We start from the raw sequence: 24,415 nt of genomic DNA, 5'->3' as shown, positions 1-24,415 counted from the left end.
CATTCACTTACATTGTTATCACCACATCAGAGGGAGCCATACTTCCCGACATCACACCGCTTGCGGTGATCTTCATGAATTAACATTTTGCTACATTTGTTCCGATAATCACCGCACAAGGCGGTGATTTATCACTCTGCTCGGTAGTGTAATTTTTTCATGCGGAAAGAGCCTTTATGTAGAGTGACCAGACGTCCCGGATTGCCCGGGACGCGTCCCGGATTCAGGGTCCGCTGTCCCAGGAAACGTCCCGCTTTCAGCAGCGGGACGTCCCGGCCTCGGGACTCTGGCCACTCTATACTCATGAACTGGCAGCGGCGTCTATAGACGCCGTGCCAGTTCATTGCCCGCAGCCCCGCTCCAGCCTCCTCTTCCGGTGTCTGTTCCGACACCGGCAGGCGAGCAGGGCTACGGCAAGATGGCTGCCGAAGCCCTGTACTGGAGACTATTTGTGTCTCCAGTACAGGGCTTCGGGCGCCATCTTGCCGTAGCCCTGTCACCGCAGGAGACCCCCCCCCCCCCTCCCCGTCCCAGGTTGGACCGACAAAAATCTGGTCACTCTACTTTATGAATGCTGACTTTGCCGAGTGTTCGGTAAAGTCAGCTGTTTTAAGCATTTCCGCATGCGGAAATGCTTTATGAATGATAGCCCTTTTGGTTGATATTTATCACTACCTAAATTACCTCATGCGGTAACTCATTGTGAATAGAGCCCAATGTGTCGTGATTGGCCAAATAGTGTAGGCGTAGTTTACTACAACCTATTAGTTTGAGAGGGTGCCATCCACACAATCACATTAGCTGAATCTCCCTATGAGGTTTCCTGCTGGGTCCCGGCCTAAACTAGACTAGAATCCAAAAATGTAATTTAAGCTCAGTTAACGAATTCCAAGTTATTGCAAATTTATGCATTTTGAAAATGGACAAAATTCTACCTTGATTCAATTAGTCAGTTATTTGAACTGCATGTACTTGCATAATCCTGCATCAAATTATTTGCATTGTCCATCCTTAATCCAATTGTCATATGATATCTCGCTGCTTGAAGAGTTTTGGAGACCCCATGTCTGCCTATATAATAAACAAATACCTCACCTCACAGCAGCTTGCACACCTCTGCTCTGACAGAGCTTGTATGTCTCTTCCTCTTCCTGTGAAAGCTCCTCCTACTTCCTGGAGACAGATAGGCAGGAAGAGGAACTGGTATGCAGAGAGCTATGACTGGACTGATTTACTGATCATATCATATTTATGTGTGAGTACAGCTTGCATAAGTGGGTAGCAAATGTCTGTTGGTAGGACAGAGGCATGAGGATGCTGGCAGAGCAGCATGGTGCAGGAATGGCAGTGCTGGTGTACAGTGGCCTGTGTGTACAGACCTCTGTATTACTGAGCATGTGCTTGTAAGCAGCAGGCAACCATGGAAGGACACTTGAAGTGAGAGGGATATGGAGGCTGCTATATTTATTTGATATTAAACAATACCAGTTGTCTGGTTGATCTTTCATGCATCAGTAGTGTCTGAATCACACACCTGAGACAAGCATGTTGCTAAGCTTGTATGGCAGCCTCCATACACCTCTAAGGCCCCTTTCAGACGGACGGCTGAATTGCGTGTTTGCTGAGCAGCTCAGCCTCCTGTCTGCTGCCCGCCAGTGCAATTTGGGTGCAATTGAAAGGCAGCCAAATTACAGCAGTGTAACACCACCCGTGTCAAGCATTGACACGCAGTGGCCTTACTGGGAGGCGGGGGAATGGGACATGGCTGTGGAAGTGCTCAGATCTCACTCCGTAGGGCGGGGGTGCCTTTTCATCGCTGGTACCAGGTGCTAGCAAGCGCCCGGCCGGTGTAGGGTAGCAGCTGACAGGCGGTGACTTCACCGCTTGTCAGCTGCCCATGTGTCGTACCTCCCAACTTTTTGAGATGAGAAAAAGGGACACTTAAGCCACACCCATGCCACACCTCACGCCACGCCCCCACCACAACCCTAGTCACGCATACCATAAAGATTTCATAAGAAAAATATGTTGTTTTATAATTCAAACCACACTGGTCCTTTCTATCCTGGTTAATTTTCCTTCATAGTAACATTTTAAAATTAGTAATATATCAATTTAAAGGATGGGAATAAAGTTTAGAGTCAATCAAACACATTTTAGTATAGAAATATATATATTTATATAGAAAGAGGGACAAAGTCCTGAAAGAGGGACAAATGAGGGGGAAAGAGGGACAGGGCTCCCAAAAAGGGACTGTCCCTCCCAAAGAGGGACAGTTGGGAGCTATGCCATGTCTGAAAGGGCCATAAATTCAGGAGTCCTCATTTGTTCGCTGTGAAATGATCATTAATCCTAACCCCACGGTTAAAAAAAAAACAAAAAAAAAGACAAACCTCCATCTCACGTGATCACTGTTAGACAATCCCATTGGCTTACATTGATGGACGGTCAGGAGCCAGTGAAATCGTCTCCTGATCGCCACACAAAGCTCTGCCGTTATAGCGACAGCAGAGAGAGTGGCAAATATGTGCGGTGATTCCTCAGTAAGCGCCGTTTTGTGGTGCCAGCAGTCTCTGGTCCTTCAGGGACCTGAAATCAGGACTTCCTTGCGGCTCTAAATGATAAGCAACAGCATACCTTGACAGAAAAAACGGCGCTAATCTACTTTAGGTAACCCAGCAGGAAACCTCATATGGAACAGTTCTCCAATCACAATGCCCTCTTACAGCACAAAACATTGTGATTGGCTGAATAGTGTGGGCGTAGCTTACTACAACCTATTGGAAACCTATCAGTTTGACATTGTGCTGTCCACCCAATCACGTTAGCTGAATTTCCCTATGAGAAGGACTGCCGAGATTCCTGTGCTGACACAGATGATAGATCAAATTACACTTGTGATTAGTCACAGATGGGTTGGAATTAGGCTAAACTCTCTAAATACATACAGGGTGCATTTCTATCTGTTTTTCTTCTGTCCTGTGCAAGAGTCCACGTTATGCCCGGTACACACTCTCAATTATGATTTGCTAATCACAGACCAATTATACTGTCTCCATGAAGTATGAGGGTCAACACATATTGAATACTAGGAGCAGATTGTGTAGGTAAATCCTCATACTACATGGAGATGGTCAAATTGGTCAGTGATTGGCCAATCATAATTGAAAGTGTGTACCAGGCTTTAAAGGAAACCTGAAGGCAATGAAAAAGAATCCAGATTAATGGTGTGTACACACTTGAAAGATAAATAAAAGATCACAGACCAATATTACCCCCTTCCATGTAGTATGAGAGCCATACCTACACAGTCTATTCTATGGAGCTGCACTCCCCATCAGACAGAAATCTTTGCAAGATGCTGCACACACAGATGCTGCACACATGCAACAGATCAGTATCTGCAAAAGATCTGTTCCTGCAAAATTCATTCTTAAGGTGGCCATACACTGGTCGATGTGCCATTAGATCGACCAGCTGACAGATCCCTATCTGATCGAATCTGATCAGATAGGGATCGTATGGCTGCCTTTACTGCAAACAGATTGTGAATCGATTTCAGCCTGAAACCGATCACAATCTGTTCAGCTGCTCCTGCCGCCTGTCCCCCCCCCCCTGTATACATTACCTGAGGCTGGCTCCCGGGCGTCTTCTCCGCACTGCACCGCACCGCTGTTCTTGCTCCATCCCGGCGCTTCCTGTGTTACTCCGTGACCAGGAAGTTCAAATAGAGCGCCCTCTATTTCAACTTCCGGGTCACCGGAGTGACACAGGAAGTATAAGCGTACACTGGGACATGCGGAAATGCGGTGCAGCGAGGAGAAGAGGACCCCGGAGCCAGCTTCAGGTAATGTATACATGCTCGGATCGGGCCCGAATCGTACGCCGCAAGCGACGCGCTCCTACCGCCGGGCGATCGAGGGTAATTTCCCGCACGGCGCGATCGACGGTCCGATCCGATTTCGGGAGGGAATCGGATCGGCGGGTGCGTTTAGCGCAAGCGATTGGCAGCAGATCCGATCCCAGGATCGGATCTGCTGTCGAAACGGCCGTGAATCGAGCCAGTGTATGGCCTGCTTTAGTCTATGATATCTGCAGATCCTCATACACACCTTGTTTAACTGACAATCATCTGCAGATCAGACAATCATCTGCATATCATCTGCAGATCTAAAGATCCATCCTGGTGGATCCGATCTGCAGATGAATGTCTGTCAAACAAGGTGTGTGGCCTGGTGCAAACCAAAACCCGCTAGCAGATCCGCAAAATGCTAGCAGATTTTGAAACGCTTTTTCTTATTTTTGTGTAGCGTTTCAGCTAGCGTTTTGCGGTTTTGTGTAGCGGTTTTGGTGTAGTAGATTTCATATATTGTTACAGTAAAGCTGTTACTGAACAGCTTCTGTAACAAAAACGCCGGCAAAACCGCTCTGAACAGGCGTTTTTCAGAGCGGTTTGCGGTTTTCCTATACTTAACATTGAGGCAGAAACGCATCGGCAATCCAAAAAAATGCCTCACCCCGGGAGTATGCGTTTCTGCAAAACGCCTCCCGCTCTGGGCCGCAAGCGGCTGCAGAAACGCTGAAAAAGCCGCTCGGTGTGCACCAGCCCTGAGGGCCCTTTTCCACTAGAGCGATTGTGATTGCTGAATCGCAAAATCGCAAATCGCTAGTGATTTTTAAATCGCTAGAGTTGTTACTTTATCATAGAAATCACGAGAAGTATTTTCCACTACAGTGATTCGATTTGGAAATCGCTAATCGCAAATCGCAATCGCTTGCTGGAGCGATTTTTACAATGATAATGCAAGTGATTTGTGATTGCGATTGCTAGTGGAAAAGGGCCCTAAGTGAGGATCTGCAGATGTCATAGACTATGAATGCATTTTGCAGGAATGGACCTTTTGCAGGAACAGATCTTTTGCAGATACTGATCTGTTGAATGTGTACAGCATCTTTGTGTGCAGCATCTTGCAAAGATTTTTTTCTGATGTGGAGTTCAGCTCAATAGAATAGACTGTGTAGAGTATGGCTCTCATACTACATGGAAGGGGGTAAAATTGGTCTAATGCTGGGGATACACGGTACATGTCTGTACCGTGTATCGACTAGCTGATCCGGCCAGCTTATAATATTCAGCTGGCCCGATCATGCTGCTCGACCCGCGCCCGCTCGATTCCCGCCGGCGGACAATGGCAGGGAATCGAGCAGCTGATAAGGACCGCCGGCGTGGACGAGCGGGGACGCGGCTGGGGTCGATCCGGCGGCTAATCGAGCCACCGGTCGACCTGTCTATGCCCACCATTAGATCTTTCATTTATCTTTCAAGTGTGTATACACCATAACTTACCTGGGCTCCTACCGCCCCTCCCAACCCCCCTGCAGCCGCCCTGTACCAGTGCCGTGACATACTGATCATCCGGTCTCCCGCAGCGACCCAGTTTCGTTTCCACCGACTCAGATAGCCGATGCCCACTACGCCTATGCAGCCCTGGCCATGCGCATCCTTGATCACGTTCCCGTCGCCAGGAGCGTCCTGCACATGCACGGTACAACAAAATCTCTGCACATGCTCAGGACACTACCGGCAATGGGAGCGTAAACGAGGTCGCACATGGTTGATTTGCCGAAAACAAAACTTTGTTGCTGGGGGGACCGGCGGATCGGTTTGTCCCGGCACGGGGCGGCTGCAGGGGACTGGTAGACACTCCAGGTAAGTTAAACTGGATTTTTTTTCTATTGGCCTTAGTTTTGGGTTTCCTTTAAATTACAAAATGGCTTATGCAATAATTCCGGTACAGGAATATAACTATGATCACGTAGCACAAGTTATCTAGTCACCTCCGCTCAGCGGCACACAGCAGCAGCATCCTCAGTGATTCATAGTCACAGCTCACAGCTAAAACGTCTCCCTCCCAGATAGAAGATTTCTGATTAAAGTTCCTGTTTATTTTCTCTGAAACAGAAAACCAAAACTCATTTAAAAAAGTCACCAGCAACTTCCCGTCTGCAGGATCCGCAGCTTTGATGGTGTAATTATGCCCAGCAGGGATGCTCCATAAACGCGCCTGATGTAGACACTCATGTAAAGCTTTCCTCTGTACAATAATAAGCAGATTTTTCTGGGAAAGCGGAAGCTCTGCTCAGTATTGCCACACAGATAATAACAATGACAGTATATACCATTAACACATGACAGGTGTTTAGCGGGGTGGAGAGTGATGGAACCCATTACCATAGGTGACCTCCGGGGATGCAGAAGGAGAAGATACGCCAGTGGTGGTGGGTGCTGCTGCTACCAGCCTGCATTGTAGCACCCACCACCTGCATTGTCACCAGTCAGAGAATATAACCGCTGCAGGGAAGGCTCAGGTTCCCATGTACGCACCACAGCCCCTGTACGCGCCTCAGCTCCCTGTACACACTGCAGCCCCTGTACACGCTGCAGCCGCCATCCACACTGCAGCCCCCTGTACACGCTGCAGTCCCTGTACACACTGCAGCGATTGAGGACCAAGTAAGGGCTCCCAGCCACAGGACAGAGTCAGGGGAGAGTTCCCAGCCTCAGTACATAGGTGGGTAGTGCCTACCCAGCTGAAGTACAGATCCAGGTAGGGGTGCCAGCTGCAGTACAGAACTTGTGACGAATCAAAAATGCATTACAAAACCAAGTCAGGGGTCTCATCTACAGTATAGTGCCAGCTGAAGGTTCCCTGCTGCAGTGCAGAACCAAAGCAGCTACTAGCTACAGTACAGAATACGGTGCTACCAGCTGCAGTACAAAACTAGGTGAGGACTCCCTCCTGTAGTACAGAACCAAGTCAGCTCCCAGCTACAGTATGGGATAAGGTTAGTGCTCACAGCTGCAGAACACAGCAAGGTGACGGAACTCAGTGTCAAGTACAGTACAGTACAGTACAGTACCAGGTGATGGGTCCCAGCTTCAGTACAAAACCAGTTGAGGGGTCAGAGCTTCAGTACAGAGGACTCCCAGTTGCAGTACATAACCAGGTGAGGGGATCACGGCTGCAGTTCAGGGCCAGATGAGGGATCCCAGCTTCAGTGCAGAGCCAAGTGTGGACTCCCAGCTGCAGTACAGGGCCAGGTGTGGACTCCCAGCTGCAGTACAAAACCATGTGTGGGCTCCCAGCTGCAGTATAGAGCCATGTGTAGGCCCCCAGCTGCATTATAGAGCCAGGTGTGGACTCCCAGCTGCAGTAAGGAGCTAGAAGAGGGATCCTAGCTGCAGTGCAGTGGACTCCCAGATGCAGTACAGTGGACTCCTAGCTGCAGTACGGAGTCAGGTGGGGGATCCCAGCTGCAGTACAGAGTCAGGTGGGGGATCCCAGCTGCAGTACAGAGTCAGGTGAGGGATCCCAGCTGCAGTACAGAGTCAGGTGAGGGATCCCAGCTGCAGTACAGAGTCAGGTGAGGGGTCCCAGCTGCAGTACAGAGTCAGGTGAGGAATTCCAGCTGCAGTGCAGAGTCAGGTGAGGAATTCCAGCTGCAGTGCAGAGTCAGGTAAGGGATCCCAGCTGCAGTACAGAGTCAGGTGAGGGGTCCCAGCTGCAGTACAGAGTCAGGTGAGGGATCCCAGCTGCAGTACAGAGTCAGGTGAGGGGTCCCAGCTGCAGTACAGAGTCAGGTGAGGGGTCCCAGCTGCAGTACAGAGTCAGGTGAGGGGTCTCAGCTGCAGTACAGAGTCAGGTGAGGGATCCCAGCTGCAGTATGGAGTCAGGTGAGGGATCCCAGCTGCAGTACGGAGTCAGGTGAGGGATCCCAGCTGCAGTGCAGAGTCAGGTGAGGGATCCCAGCTGCAGTACAGAGTCAGGTGAGGGATCCCAGCTGCAGTACGAAGACAGGTGAGGGATCCCAGCTGCAGTACGAAGTCAGGTGAGGGATCCCAGCTGCAGTACAGAGTCAGGTGAGGGATCCCAGCTGCAGTACAGAGTCAGGTGAGGGATCCCAGCTGCAGTACAGAGTCAGGTGAGGGATCCCAGCTGCAGTACAGAGTCAGGTGAGGGGTCCCAGCTGCAGTACAGAGTCAGGTGAGGGATCCCAGCTGCAGTACAGAGTCAGGTGAGGGATCCCAGCTGCAGTACAGAGTCAGGTGAGGGATCCCAGCTGCAGTACGAAGTCAGGTGAGGGATCCCAGCTGCAATACGGAGTCAGGTGAGGGATCCCAGCTGCAGTACGGAGTCAGGTGAGGGATCCCAGCTGCAGTACGAAGTCAGGTGAGGGATCCCAGCTGCAGTACGGAGTCAGGTGGGGGGTCCCAGCTGCAGTACGAAGTCAGGTGAGGGATCCCAGCTGCAGTACGGAGTCAGGTGGGGGATCCCAGCTGCAGTACAGAGTCAGGTGGGGGATCCCAGCTGCAGTACAGAGTCAGGTGAGGGATCCCAGCTGCAGTACAGAGTCAGGTGAGGGATCCCAGCTGCAGTACAGAGTCAGGTGAGGGATCCCAGCTGCAGTACAGAGTCAGGTGAGGGATCCCAGCTGCAGTACAGAGTCAGGTGAGGGATCCCAGCTGCAGTACAGAGTCAGGTGAGGGATCCCAGCTGCAGTACAGAGTCAGGTGAGGGATCCCAGCTGCAGTACGAAGTCAGGAGAGGGATCCCAGCTGCAGTACGGAGTCAGGTGGGGGATCCCAGCTGCAGTACAGAGTCAGGTGGGGGATCCCAGCTGCAGTACAGAGTCAGGTGGGGGATCCCAGCTGCAGACCAAGCAGGGAAGAGGTGGGCGGAGTCAGGTAAATATATGGACCCTTATTGAATTCATTTTTTTTACTACATTTTATACAAGGAGATCATTTTTCATCTTCGGTTTAAAATTATTTTTCAGCACTCTACGATTGAAAAAGTACCAAAGCGTAAATGGAAACATACTGTCAAAATTATTCTGAGTATTTTCTTGCTTGCTTCAAAAGCATTTTATTGATAAAGTGTGAAAATACCACCTAGGAGAGAAAGTAGAAAAAAAATGAATTGAGTCAGGGCCATGTTACTTATTGCAAAGGGCACAGATGTGCTATGCAAAAAAAATCTTAAAAATTGTTCACTGTTAACTCGTGAATTTACGATTATGTGCATTAAAAAATAGGAGACTGAGGAAAGGGGGCCATACGCTACTCAATTTGGCAGCTGATCGACCATTCGATTCGATAATTATTATCTAATTTGGTGAAAATCGGTGCTGCCAAGAGCATGCCCAATCGACAGTGCAACCAATTTCGGGACAAAATTGGTCACATGCATCGATCTGACATGTTGCAATATGTTGGGCCATGATGGTTGATTGGGTGCGTGGCAGTAACATTGTGCGATGTTGGGACAAGCAACAACACCCCTGGGGCTGTTCCCCCTAGTGTATAAATATGCCCCCCCATGTGTGCGTTTATACATCTATGTCGCCCATCGTGTGGTGTCCATCTAACTCCAGAATCCCGCTCCTTCATTTCCGCTATACACACCGCCGTATAGCTTGTGGTATGTGTCTGACTTCACATGGAGCGGGATTCCCGAAGATGCATGGGCAACACACGGTGGGTGACATAGGACAGGTAATGTATAAATGCACATTTATACACTAGGGGGGCGGATGCGGGTGATTTCTGAGAGATTTCATGCTGAAATTGTTTGGGAAATGGCCTGCGGTGTGTATGGGCAACCGATAGATCTCTCTCTAATTGGATTCGATCAAAGAGAGATCTGTCTCTTGGTCGAATCTGCCCATCGTCGCTAGCTCTATGGGCACCTTAGGTGTTAAAAGGAACAAAACGCCATAGAATTGTTCTCAGAGGACTACAGTAGAGTATCTGAGAGTCACTAGCTGTCCCTCACAGGAGCTCACAGTCACTCCCCCCTTTCCCACCTAATATGTTTTACAGGTGTTTAAATAAACCAGAGTGCCCAAAAGAAACCCACACAAACATGGGGAGAGCATACATCCTCCATGCAGACAAGGTCCTTGCTGGGAATTGAATCAAGGACTTTTGTTGGAAGTGAAGAGTGCTGGTCACTAGGGATGGTCAATGTGATGCAGATAAACATGCAAGTGTACCAAAATGTACATCTACACGTCCATATTTATGGGGACATACCGTATATAAGGAAGGCACCCCAGTTACAAATACTATAGGATGTATTTACAGTGGTGTGAAAAACTATTTGCCCTCTTCCTGATTTCTTATTCTTTTGCATGTTTGTCACACTTAAATGTTTCTGCTCATCAAAAACCGTTAACTATTAGTCAAAGATAACATCATTGAACACAGAATGCAATTTTAAATGATGGTTTTTATTATTTAGTGAGAAAAAAAACCTCAAAACCTACATGGCCCTGTGTGAAAAAGAAATTGCCCCCTGAACCTAATAACTGGTTGGGCCACCCTTAGCAGCAATAACTGCAATCAAGCGTTTGCGATAACTTGCAACGTGTCTTTTACAGCACTCTGGAGGATTTTTGGCCCACTCATCTTTGCAGAATTGTTATAATTCAGCTTTATTTGAGGGTTTTCTAGCATGAACCGCCCTTTTAAGGTCATGCCACAACATCTCAATAGTATTCAGGTCAGGACTTTGACTAGGCCACTCCAAAGTCTTCATTTTGTTTTTCTTCAGCCATTCAGAGGTGGATTTGCTGGTGTGTTTTGGGTCATTGTCTTGCTGCAGCACCCAAGATCACTTCAGCTTGAGTTGACGAACAGATGGCCGGACATTCTCCTTCAGGATTTTTTGGTAGACAGTAGAATTCATGGTTCCATCTATCACAGCAAGCCTTCCAGGTCCTGAAGCAGCAAAACAACCCCAGACCATCACACTACCACCACCATATTTTACTGTTGGTATGATGTTCTTTTGCTGAAATGCTGTGTTACTTCTACGCCAGATGTAACGGGACACGCACCTGCCAAAAAGTTCAACTTTTGTCTCGTCGGTCCACAAGGTATTTTCCCAAAAGTCTTGGCAATCATTGAGATGTTTTTTAGCAAAGTTGAGACGAGCCTTAATGTTCTTTTTGCTTAAAAGTGGTTTGCGCCTTGGATATTTGCCATGCAGGCCGTTTCTGCCCAGTCTCTTTCTTATGGTGGAGTCGTGAACACTGACCTTAATTGAGGCAAGTGAGGCTTGTAGTTCTTTAGATGTTGTCCTGGGGTCTTTTGTGGCCTCTCGGATGAGTTTTCTCTGCGCTCTTGGGGTAATTTTGGTCGGCCGGCCACTCCTGGGAAGGTTAATCACTGTTCCATGTTTTTGCCATTTGTGGATAATGGCTCTCACTGTGGTTCGCTGGAGTCCCAAAGCTTTAGAAATGGCTTTATAACCTTTACCAGACTGGTAGATCTCAATTACAGTACTTTTGTTCTCGTTTGTTCCTGAACTTCTTTGGATCTTGGCATGATGTCTAGCTTTTGAGGTGCTTTTGGTCTACTTCTCTGTGTCAGATAGCTCCTTTTTAAGTGATTTCTTGATTGAAACAGGTGTGGCAGTAATCAGGCCTGGGGGTGACTACAGAAATTAAACTCAGGTGTGATAAACCACAGTTAAGTTATTTTTTAACAAGGGGTGGCAATCACTTTTTCACACAGGGCCATGTAGATTTGGAGTTTTTTTTCTCACTAAATAATAAAAACCATCATTTAAAACTGCATTTTGTGTTCAATTATGTTATCTTTGACTAATAGTTAACGGTTTTTGATGAACAGAAACATTTAAGTGTGACAAACATGCAAAAGAATAAGAAATCAGGAAGGGGGCAAATAGTTTTTCACACCACTGTATGTACTTAACGATTCCAATGCCTCATACGTACCATTGTGATATTTGTATCACAGTCTGAGTTATTTACTGTTGATTTTAAGCCACATAAGTGTGCTTCTTACCCCCACATTTTTTTATGTATATACAGTATTGTTATACTTACTTTTTATTTGTGTAGATATCCCAGGTTTTATGTTCGCTCTAAGTGCAAGGTTTGTTTTTAAAGGCACAGCAATTGACCCGAGGAAGCGGATTGTGCTGTGAAATGTGTTGTCTCAAGAAGTGCTCCAATGAAGTTTTTATTTTTTCCAAATACCATGCACATGAGAGGTACTTATTCAAGGTAAGACTTACCTTTTACCTTACTATTTTTATGTTCTAATTTATATATAGCTTCCTTTTTCTATGAGGCGAGACATCCAAAGATTGGATTTTACCTGGAACTGCACCTAACAAACCACAATCACAAGGCCGAGTGGTGATGGCATCTCCCCACCTGCTCATTGGAGTGGTCGCTTTGCAACCCAGCTATGTGAGTATCACCTTCTACCTGTCTACATATTAACCCCCAAAACACAGTGATTATACACCAATTCAGCCTCCCAATGTTCCTGTGTTCTTTTTCCCTTTCCACCAGTCCTTATATACACTTTCAATTATGATTGGCCAATTACTGACCAATTGTAGTATGAAGGTTTACCTGCACAGTCTACTCATAATATTCAATATCTGTTGACCCTCATACTACATGGTGGTGGTATAATTGGTCAGTGATTGCTGATTGGAAGTGTGCCCCAGCCTATGCGGTTTCTAACACCCCTATTTTCCTAATAATAATCCCAACATTTGTATAGCACTTTATTCCTGTTGGACTTAAAGCGCTCAAGAGCTGCAGCCACTAAGGGCGCGCTCCTCAGGCCACCCTGCAGTGATAGGAAGTCTTGGGAATAGGTACTGACCCTAGCCAGGATTTAACTCTGGTCTCCCATGTCAAAGGCAGAGCCCTTGACATGTACACTGTCCAGCCACTATTTTCTGCATATAGGAGCGTAAACGCAGGAGAAATGCAGCAGAACAGCAATTGCGCTTCTGTACAAAACAAGTCTCACTTGTGAAAAAAGAGCACTGCGTTTACATGTTAATTGCGGTGCCTTTGAGATCCGCAAAACGCAAGCCCAGCGAGTGGAAAGTGCCCTAAAGCTGAATACTCTCCAAATGACAGAGGACGATGGATGCGGCGATGTCTCCGTGACGTAGAGCGTTACACGATCCATCTTCTGGTCGCCGGGTACACACGACTGACACGAACGGGAAGTCAAGCAATCGTGGTACTTGGCGTGAAGTTGTCGGGGATCGTGAAGATCCGATCCGCCATGACGGTCGATATTGCTAAACGTCATTCATCTGATTGCATGCCTGTACCCACATCGTAAGATCGTGGAAACATTCACTCAAAAAAGTCCCATGTACGGCCAGCTGTGATGCAGTGTGAGTTCTGACGTCTGTCTCTCACTGCCAACATTACGTTATCATCAGTTTGTGCTACAGTAGCTGCTCTGTGTGGGATTGGAGCAGACGGAATAGCCTGAGCTGCCCACATGCAACAATAAGCCTCAGGCACCAATAACTCTGTCGCCAGGTCATCAATTGTCCTTCCTTGACCACTGTTGGTCACTCATATCCTTACCCATCATCTTAAAGAAGAACTTTAACCCAAGATTTAACTTCATCTCAGTCATAAGCTGATATCTATCCCCCTTTCCCATGAGAAATCTTTACCTTTCCTCAAATAGATCATCTGGAGGTCTGTGTGGCTGACATTGTGGTGAAACTGCCCCCATAGTGTGATGTCATGACCATGGTCCTGACAGTTTGCTGTCTGTGAGCCATGTTACATTGTGGGAAATAACAGCCTTTTCCAACTGCCAAAGCAAGCAGTATCTCCCTCTGTGCATAGAACTCTCAGTAATGGACATTCTATATAGATCACCTGGCAGGACTAAAGATGTCACTACCAGTGTTACATTTCAGAATGTAAATATCTATAAATGAATACTGTAAAAAATAAGCAATTTTGTTAATTATGTTAATTTTACTACAGTTCCTCTTTAACCTCCTTGGCGGTACAATTTTTTCGCCAAGGAGGCTGCATTACACTTTTTTTGTAAATTTTTTTTTTTGTTTCATGTAGCTACCCGAGTGGTAGCTACATGAAACATCACTAGAGGGCGCATGTGTCCCTCTAGTCCGATCGCCGCTGGCAACAAAAGCAAACAGGAGATCGCGTATAGAACGCGATCTCCTGTTTGGCTTCTCCTGTTGCCATGGCGACGATCGGAATGACGTCATGGACGTCAGCCGACGTCAGGCGCACCCGATCCAGCCCTTTGCGCTGCCCGGGAGTGATTGGTCCGGGCTGCGCAGGGCTCTGGCGGGTGGGGGGGCCCTCTTCCGCCGCTGCGTGCGGCCGATCGCCGCGCGGCGGCGATCAAGCTGTACGCGTGGCTAGCAAACTGCTAGCTGCACGTACAGCACTTTTCAGAATGAAAATCTCCCCACCAGGGGCTGAGATAGCCTCCGAGGCGGCTTACCCCATGTCCAGCACGGGGTTACCGCTAAGGAGGTTAAAGTAATACTGAAGCCACCCTAACAAAAAAATAAAATGATTCATCTATGGAGAAGGAAGGCTCTGGATACCTTAGAGCATGGGTGCCCAGTGGGTAGATCACAAGGACTTCATGGTTGATCCCGACCGTACTACATTTTCCATTCAGTATATACAATTGTGCTCCTAACATTGCACATGGGTAGATCATTTTGACTTGCTAACTTTTAAAGTAGCTCACAAGCCAAAAAGTGTGGGCACCCCGTCTTAGAGCCTTCCCATTTCTCTCTCTGTGCCCACGGTCCTCTGCTGTCCCCCAGTGAAAGTCCGCATCTTCAGGACTCAGAAGGCTTTGGAAGTACTTGCGTCCCTGTGCTCTTCCGAAGACAAGTGGCTCCTTACTGTGTAAGCAAACAGTCGTGCGTGCGCAGTATGGACCCGCTCATATTCTGGAGTACTCTATCATTTAGATAGTTACCCAAGTAGATGGAAGCCTCTTGATCCAGCTGAGAACCTCAAAAGTTTGTGGTCACGCCCCTGTATGCGAGCGTAGCCACACTGTGCAGGCGTAAGATGCGCACAGTAGCAAGGAGCTGCTGCTTGGACTTGGCAGAAAACGCCAAACAGTGCGCAAGTCGTGTGCCACTGTGCAGCACAGATTCCCATCGACAAGGCTTTATTTGTTTTGGGGGGTCCCAGTGCTGGAACAGTGAGATAGAGGGGAACAGGGGAAGCCTCTGAAGAATTCAGCGGCTTCCCTCTACCTAGGTAAGTAACTGTTTAAGGCAGTTACTTTTCCCTTCAGGTATAAAGAATGACTGTATGCTTGCTGCCTAATGTGACAGATTCCATTGTAACAAGAAGTTGAGTGTTCCTGTTACCTGTGACTGGTAAGAGTGTATATATACAGTATATGTGTGTATGTATAGGGAGAGCAGCGCAGCTCTCTCCTCTCTCTCTCTCTGCACCTCTGACAGTTGGGAGGAGGCTGAGCTGCACACAGTAGGCTGGAGGAGGCTGATCTGCACAGTAGGCTGGAGGAGGCTGGTTTATGGAAATCTCACAAGTTCCTCCTGACTTTTGTCATGCAGAGCTGCTCAGTTCCAGCAGAAGGTTATCGGTGGTGGATCGTTGTGGATGTGTCTGGACTTTGCCTCCATCTGGGATCTTCCTATGGGATTCCTGGCTAACCTGGAAGGAGCGGACACCTTACTCTGACCCATTGCAGGATTGTGCCTGAGATCTGCCCAGTGCACTGAGGAGCAGCGGACAGCTAGGGTCGTCTTAGGTGAGTGCAGGAGTCCATGTAGGACTGTCCCATGTTTGTATGGCATATATTATTGATTGGTAAAGCGCCAGCCTATTCTGTATCAAATATATACACACACATGTGCACATATAGCTCCATGTGTTTCTCCTGCCCATACCTGGCCACTGTTACCTGCACTACCTGTCTGCAGAGACATGGACAGATCTCTAATGTGACAGTGCAGAGCTGCTTCTAGGATCTCTTTTATTTTGTGTGATCTCTTTATAATCTTCCCACAGTCTAATGTGACATTCCACAGCTCCTGCTGGGCTCTCTCGCTGTATGTGACAGTCTATACCTGCTGCTGGCATAAAACATTCATGCTGTATTATATGACTGCCTAGAACTGCTCACTGACTGTGTCTGTGCTCTCCATTCTGCCTCTTGTATGACATGGGATCTCTCTCCTGCCTTCACTCTATTGACTGGCTTTATTTGCTTGTTGAATCTCAATGTGTGGCTCCGAGGAGTCCGTCTCTTAACAGTCTCTCATCTGTATGAGAGATCTCTCTGTATGTTCTCCATGCAGTCTTTCTTTAGCTATACCTGCCTTGCTGATACTCTTCTTTCTTTCATTCTCTGTCTCTCTCTCCCTGTCTCTCTCTCACTTTCCCTGTGGAGGTTTATATTTCTTTCTTCATTTACCCCTGTTTCTATCCCCCCTTCCCTCTCTCTCCCTGTGGAGTTCACTCCCTCTCTCTCATTCTGTCTCAATCCCTCCTTCTCCTTCTCTCTCTCTCTCTCTCTCTCTCTCTCTCTCTCTCTCTCTCTCTCTCTCTCCTTCTGTCTCTATCCCTCTATCCTTTCTCTCTCATTCGGTCTCTATCCCCCCTTCTTTCTCTCTCTCTCTGTCTCTCTCTCTTTGGAGATATGTCTCTCTCTCTCTCTCTCTCTCTCTCTCTCTCTCCTTCTACCTCTACCCCCTCCCATCTCTCTGTATGCCCCTCTATGTCTCTGGAGTTATGTCTCTCTCTGCTTCTGACTCTATCTCCCCCTCTCTTTCTATTTCTCTCTCCTTTTTTCTGTATACTCCATTCTCTCTCACTCTCTCTCTCTCTCTCTCTTTCTCTCTCTCCTTCTCTCTCTCCTTCTCTTCTGTCTCTATCCCTCTATCCTTTCTCTCTCATTCGGTCTCTATCCCCCCTTCTCTCTCTCTCTCTCTCTCTTTGGAGATATGTCTCTCTCTCTCTCTCTCTCTCTCTCTCTCTCTCTCTCTCTCTCTCTCTCTCTCTCTCTCCTTCTACCTCTACCCCCTCCCATCTCTCTGTATGCCCCTCTATGTCTCTGGAGTTATGTCTCTCTCTGCTTCTGACTCTTTCTATTTCTCTCTCCTTTTTTCTGTATACTCCATTCTCTCTCACTCTCTCTCTGTCTCTTTTTCTCTGCTTCTTTCTGTACCCCCCCCCCCCCCCCTCTCTCGCTCTCTCTCTCCCCCCCTCTCCACCAGTCACACTCCTGACAGTGTTACACTTGTTGTCACTTTGTCTCCATTCAGTGTTGTAGTGTTGTTGCAGCTTATGCCATTCCTGTTCTGCCTTCTTTCCCTTTCTTCCTGCTATCTCCACCACCCTCCTGTGGTACGCTGCTTTCTTTCTCCTCTCTCATTACCTCTCTTTGCCTTTGTGCTGCGCTCTCCCGCTGAGAGAGGTAGAGGCAGAAACAGAGGGAAGCAAGGTAGAAACACACCTTCAGCATGGCTTGTGCCCACCACCAGCAGCAGCCTCTTAACCCGCTATGGGAGCCAGGAGCTGCCAGCCTGGGTGCATTCCCCCTGAATGATCAGAAATCAGTGTACAGGGCAGCTGCTGCTGTATGTGTGGGAGATGCATATAGATGTATAGGAAGTATTTGGGACAGAATATAAGAAATATTCATGGAGCCCAATGCTTATTGTGGAAATCCTTGGTAGCTAGATGTGTTCAGTGTGAGCATCTTGTAACAATCAGGAATTGCTGTCCATTTAGCCCATATATAAAGGAATACGAGGAGCCTGGGGTAACTTGGATTCAGTGTTTATTCCTATAGAGAGAATATGGGAACAAAGCATGTATGTTCTTGTGTTGTGGCATTGGGACCCCCGGTACTGGAATAGGGCAGCTAAGGTGCCCTGTGCTGTCGTTAAGGTGACGATACTCTGAAGTTCCATTATTGCCTTGTCAGAAGCTGCACTAGTTCGTTCCTTCTATGAACAATGTTGTCATGTTGAGCAGAATGCAAAATATTTCTCACAGGGTGCCAGAAATGGGACCGGTGGGAGGAGGGGACCTTTACGCCTGAAACATGGTTACAACATTTTTCTACAAATTGAGCCATGTTTGATGTGTGTGTGCCCCCAGGGGGGCTCCGACTCTTCACACCTGCCAATTATTATTGCATATGAAAAGGGGGTCTTCCATCTTTGTTACTAAACAAATGTCAGCTTGAATGATAAAAGACGCCCCCCCTTCCCCCAAGCACCCCTGCCAGAGCCAGGTAATAAAGGTCCACTTTTCTTTCCTCTTTCATGCCTGCCCCTGCTGAGAAATAACCTGTTTGGCTGCACGTGGCGGAGCTGAGGTGAATGGCTTGCCTGGCTGCTTGACGGGGGTTCCACAAAGGCAGGGGTCAAGTGTGGACCTTTCTCCAGCAACAATGAGTGACTGCAGAGCCATTCTCATGAGATGTCCGGTCTCTGAGGCCAGTCAGCCTTTATTAAATAGGTACATAGCTATGGGGAAATCGGTGCTTGTGTCAGCAGCATCCTTCAAGGCAGGTCTGTGGTGGGTTCTGCAGCCCCCAGAGTGCCAGAGAGCCGCCAACGCATCCTGCTGCAATCCAGCCAGCTCCAACACATGGAGACTTCGCTCTATGGCTCCATTTTTTACTTTGTATAGACAAACTCCAGCGGCGTTCTCCTTCCAGCGTCTTGTTTGCGTAAAATCCACAGGTTTCACTGAATAATATCCATTTTTATCTGCAGAGGAGTCAGGCTACATGCCTGCAAAGTGAATTAACTGAGGGAAAGGTGAGCTTGCCCCCTGGGACCCATTAGACTTTCCACGAACTGGAAAAAAGCAACTTTAGCATCACTAACTGCACTACATATACCACATCCCCCAATATTCCCCCCTGTATTTGTAGTTCAGCTGCAGCTATAGAGTGACAAGTTCTCCCTGACATAACTTACCTCTCTCCACATTCTTTCACATCCTTTTTTTTGTTGCCTAATGGAAGCCCTGAGGACTCCACAGACGCTCACTAGACCTGTATTTATCTCATCATTTAACACCTTCCAATCTCTGCCGCTACCGTGTAACGGTTTCCCCTCCCCCCGTCATCAGAGTTCTGGTACAGGGAATAGGCCTATGGAAGAAAATAGAATTTACAGGCTATGCAAATAAAATATAACAGGGATACCTCACAACAAGCTTTATTAAGACTTCAAACCGATCACACGAGAATGGTTATATCCCTCAAAAAGATACCTTGGTGTCTGTATATAAAACTAGCACATTTCAGAGTCATTCAACAGCCAGATTTACAGAAAAAAAACAAACACATAGGCTGTCATTTATCTACCACCTCTTCTCCACTTCTGAAAGGATTCCGCTAGATCTGTATGCTTTTCAGTGAGGTTCCATCTTTATAAAGAAGATCTGCTTAGGGACATTTTGCTATTGAGTTATATAGCGTTGATATCTTCAGCATTACGATACAAATGAGTTTTTCACTTGCAAGCAATGTAAAAAAAAAACAGCGAGAGTCATGTCAGAAAGAGGTCCCCCAATCAGAAGCCATTGATCCTCCTGACCTGATTTGGCACAAGACTGAGGGAAAAATTACTTTTTTTAACGTTAATCACCTTTTTAAGTCATGCGTTCATGTAAACGTATAATTAAAAACATTCATCATTTTGACTTTATAAGGATAAAAATAACGAACGATCTAAAATTGGATCTACGCGAGAGAAGTTAATATGTTGACCTTCAGAAATTTAGGCCATTCAGTTGTAGCTCTGAGAGAACATTAGTCAATGAAGTGAACCTGTCATTACTTTCCGATGTGGGTCTTCCTTCTGGCATAGAATATTGTATGTATTAGAGGGGTTTTGTGCGACACCTGATTTTATTTGAGATGCATCTCCCCCAGTCTGTATGCCAGCCAATCAGAGGGACAAACAGAGGCCGCAGCTTAAAAGGGCAGCCCACCCAAAGTTAATATTTCCATCTGTAAGGCTGGGTTATATTGCATCTTCTGGGGGCCCGTGCTAAGTTCTTCCCATCTTAATTTTCGTCTGGGTATCCAAACTTTGAATGTTCCCACCGTTGTATTCAGCATAGTAAAAACTTTACTTAAAGAGGTGATATGTGCTATAAACGAGCGTATGTACAGAACAAAACATATTAATAACCGGGTTGTTTTACTTGATATATATACACACATGTGCACATATAGCTCCATGCCTGAAAGAGTTAATTTCTAGGCATGGAGGTGACGGCTTCTGTCCCGTCAGTACCTTGTCAGGAATATAGAAAACATCACTGATAAGCACTGATAAGCAGATTACAGCCATAAAAGATGTCCTGGCAGAATACAACTTCTGAGGGCAGGCATACATGAACTATTGACCTTTTTCTTACTCTGGGACACTTAATAGGCAGCCACTGATTAGAGACAGCAAAACATTCAACCTACTTTGTAAATGTTTAAAGGGAACTTAAACTGAGAAGGATGTGGATTTTTCCTTTTAAATAATACCAGTTGCCTGATTCTCCTGCTGATCCAGTGTATCTAATACTTTTAGCCACAGCCCATCAACAAGAATGCAGATCAGGTGCTCTGACTGAAATCAGACTGGATTAGCTGCATGCTTGTTGAGGGGCTGCGGCTAAAAGTATTAGAGGCACAGGAACAGCAGGAGGGTCAGGCAACTGGTATTATTTAAAAGGAAAAATTCATATCATTCTCAGTTTAGATTCCCTTTAACCACTTGACGACCAGGGATTTTTTCAGTGATCGGTGCTGCGTGGGCTCTACAGCCCGCAACACCGATCAGGAGTGCAGCAGGGCGATCAGACTACCCCCCTTTTTCCCCACTAGGGGGATGTCCTGCTGGGGGGGTCTGATCGTCGCCGGCTGCATTTGCTTAGCGGGGGGGGGCTCTTCAAAGCCCCCCTTCGCAGCGTTCTCCGCCCTCTCGCTCGCTCCTTCTCCCTTCCCCTCTGAGCGGCGCAGGACCGCTCCTATCCGTCCTGCGCCTGATAGGATAGGCTTCTGCCTATCAGATGCCGGCGATCCCCGGCCAATCAGAGGCCGGGGATCGCCGATCTACGTCACGGCGCTGCTGAGCAGCAGCGCCGTATGATGTAAACAGCGGGGATTTCTTCCCCGCGTGTTTACATTTTGCTGGCGAGCCGCGATCGGCGGCTCTCCGGCTGTTCACAGAGACACCCTCCGTGAACTGACATGGAATGGAAACCCTCAGACAACCAGTTTACGCCAATCGGCGTTAGCTGGTCGTCAAGAGGTTAAGTATAAAAGAAAAAACATGGGATACCTAAAAAAAAAAAAAAAAAAAAAGGTCATTTTTAGGGGTAGATGGCTGCATATAATCCTTTATCTCATCAGTATATTTTCACCTCGGGTACACTTTTAATGACCAATATTGCGAAAAATTGTAAAATTTAAAATACGTACATAAAAATATACATTTGTTCCAAAGTAAAATATGCTATAAATTATATTATGTTTCTGTCACTTACATACAGTACATAGTAAAAACCTGGCAATCTGACAGATCTTTGACTGGTCCACCTCCTCATGGGGGATTCTCAATATTTCCTTTATTCTTTCCAACAGCTCTTCCTGTAAAGGATCTTTATAAATATGCTGGCCAGCCTCTCTATTTGTCTGCACACTGTTTTTCGCAGTTTGACTTAACAGCTGCCATTCAGTTAGTGGTTTTGTAAATAAAATAAATAAAATGCCTGAAAATTGCCCTTAAAGAGATGGGCTAGTCCAAAGCCTGTCAAATTGCCATTACCTACTGTAAGTGGCTGCAACTACATAAAAAATAAAAGATTTGCATGATTTCGGTGATCTGAGTTGGCAGTTATTTGCAGACCTTGTAGAAGTTCCTTAATTAGCGAATTTCAAATAGTTAATTGTTAACGTGCCAGGTAAGGATACCAGACTGGCCACTGTCTGCACCAGACTGTCAGTGCTGTAGGGTGCAATATTCTCAGAAGAACTCAGTCTATGCCTTCCACCTTTTAGTATGAAAAGCAGGATGATGTAATTCATATAGTAGCAGTAGATCCTGAGACTACAGACCTGTACAAATTCAATCAATATTACCACTTCCATATAGTTTGAGAGCTTATCTACACAAAGTATTCAAGATCTGCAAGGAAGTTGTAAAATTGACCATTCAAGAGTGGATGTTTGTATCAGGCTCTACACTCTCAACCCACGATCACCGGGTCAATTTTTTTAAGACCGCTGAAGTATGATTTCACCAAAAAAAAAAGTAAAATCTGAGCTCTCTGATTACTTACGTATAAGATTGTATTTTTAGACTTGCACCGGAAGTTTGAAGTTTAATGTTGGCTGGAGTGACTATTGTAACAATATTGGAAATATGTTAGTTCTTGTAGTAGATAAAAGCATAGAAACACAAGTGTAGACAGGTGCAGTTGTTCAGAGAAGTGACCGCTCTACCGGCAAGTCTGCAGCTGCAATAGTACTGCACGTCCCAGCAAGCATAGCCTGCCTCATAAGACCTTATAGTGATAGTGAATTGCCAAGCCTTTCCTCTGCTAGTAATGCCTGAATTTATTCCCAGGGAGGACAGCCGAGCACCTGTTGGCGTGACAAGACTTGCAAGGCATGACCGAGCCAGGGGTTGTCTTCATTAATTAATGTGCAGTGTGATAGAATTGGGGTTGATGGAACAGAATAAGAACTGGCTAAGGCTTGTGTTGGGTCACAGGAGGAAAGTTGGGGGTGAGTGAGGTTTGTATGAGGTGAAATTCTGAGGCATAATCTTCAGTTATTACTGTTATTGCTGTTGAGTTGTTAGCCTACTTCCGTGCAACTAGACTAAAAGTAAATTAGTAACCAGATTGTCTTGTCTATGTTATTTGCTGTTGAAGTTTTGCGTGGGTGGGAGCTTTTCGGTACAGTAATGCTGTGTGATAATTCAGCAGGAACTCTGTTCATACCACAGTTGGCCAGATTTTCTGAAGTCTCATACACACGCTAGACTGTTCTTGGCCGAGGTGGAAGGTTTGGGCCGTCTCAGCCAATCAAGTGTGTATATATCTGCCCCTGAGCTCTGTTGAGGTCCCTTATGCTGGGAATACATGGTACGTTTGTACCGCACGATTGAGCCATTAGATGGCTTGATTGATAATTTCCCACATGTCCGATCACCCGCTGGATCGATTCCGCGCTCGATATGCATGGGGGACAATGGAAAAAGATAAGGAAATGAGCAGAAGATAAGAGAATCGCCCGCGGGGTCGAGGGGGGAATCGATCCGGCGGCATAATTGAGTACCGTGTATTCCCGGCATTAAAGCGGATCTAAACTCTAGCGCATCACACAGTGAAAAGCCTTTTTTTCTCATATGGTTGCTGAATAAATTCACTGGACTGTGTTTGTTTAGCTAGATCAGAGTGTCTTAGCAGCAGCTGTGAATCATAGCTGTGATCTGCCTGTGTGTGTCTTAATCTTAAATATAGAAGCAGGTAAATCTAATGGAATAAGGGAGGAAATTCCAGAGATTGGATGCAGTACTAGAGAAGTCTGTAGCTGTAGCTGTGCATGGGAAGATGTTAGTGTGATGAAGTCATTACTTTGTCATGGAAGAAATGGAAAAGAAAGTTAAGGGAGTATTTATATATGAGGTCAAAAACCTAAGTGAAGTGGAGCACATATATTTGAATTTGAGATCAGTAATAAAAAAAAACTGACAAAACCAGCCGCCAGCAGTGTAACTTACCGTATTTTTCGGAATATAAGACGCTCCAGCATATAAGACGCACCTAGATTTAGAGGGCAAAAATCAGGAAAAAAAAATAAACTAAACCTAGGTGCGTCTATGGTGCAGGGGCTTCTTATGGACCTCTAACTCCCCCAAAACTGTCTTTATTTAAGCTACACTGCCCATCTATACTAACACCTGCTACACTACACTTCACTTCACCCCTGCTGCCCCCATCAACTACACATTACTTCACTAACCCCTACTACAACTACACTACACTACACTACAGTATACTACACTTCCCTCACTAACATCTGCAGCCAACCCAAACTACACTACACTTCACTAAGTAACCCCTTCAGCCAACCCAAACAACACTACACTACACCCCTGCTGCATCTCACCTGATCCTGTCGCCGTGATCCTCCCCTCCTCCATCTGCCTGTCATCACCCGAGAGTCGCAGCCGCCATCATCTGAGGGTCCCATTAGGTGTCATCAGAGGGTCCAGCAATCCCATCCAGTATCCCCGCTCTTTAAGTGTCCAGGTTGCCGGATCCTCTTCGCTGCAGTCATGCTTGTATGCAGCCCCGGGGTGATCACGCGGTGATTACGCGCTGCCGGGGCCGCCTTCCTCCATAGTTACAGCGTCCTCTTCTTAGATACAGTGCCCCGTTCTGCGTGACGAGCGGCGCACGTGCGCCTGACGTCATGCGTGACCCCGGCGCACATGGGCCGCTCGTCACACAGAAGGGGGCACTGTATCTAAGAAGAGGACGC

At 46.8% G+C, this 24,415-nt stretch overlaps 1 protein-coding gene and 1 long non-coding RNA gene across 8 annotated transcripts in view; one reads left to right on the top strand and one right to left on the bottom strand.

The window, feature by feature from the left end:
* LOC137532459 (uncharacterized) overlaps positions 1–1,156 on the bottom strand; it is a 310,063-nt gene extending 308,907 nt beyond the window's left edge. The window contains exon 1 of one of the 2 annotated variants that reach the window (XR_011023935.1): positions 1,096–1,156. This is a non-coding gene — a long non-coding RNA (uncharacterized lncRNA). The remainder of the gene's footprint in view (positions 1–1,095) is intronic. The other variant, XR_011023936.1, reaches the window with a different exon arrangement.
* Positions 1,157–1,173: 17 nt separating this feature from the next.
* Positions 1,174–24,415, top strand: part of SEMA3F (semaphorin 3F) — a 165,874-nt gene continuing 142,632 nt past the window's right edge. For 4 of the 6 annotated variants that reach the window (XM_068252952.1, XM_068252950.1, XM_068252949.1 and 1 more), the window contains exons 1-3: positions 1,174–1,255; positions 12,147–12,285; positions 15,450–15,646. The gene's annotated coding sequence lies outside the window, so the exon portion shown is untranslated. Of the gene's footprint in view, positions 1,256–11,979; positions 12,097–12,146; positions 12,286–15,449; positions 15,647–24,415 lie in introns of all 6 variants that reach the window. The other 2 variants (XM_068252947.1, XM_068252948.1) reach the window with 2 other exon arrangements.

This window comes from Hyperolius riggenbachi, chromosome 9 (assembly GCF_040937935.1).
Source record: "Hyperolius riggenbachi isolate aHypRig1 chromosome 9, aHypRig1.pri, whole genome shotgun sequence".
NCBI classification, from domain to species: Eukaryota; Metazoa; Chordata; class Amphibia; order Anura; family Hyperoliidae; genus Hyperolius; species Hyperolius riggenbachi.
This window is presented reverse-complemented; position numbering and strand designations above follow the sequence as displayed.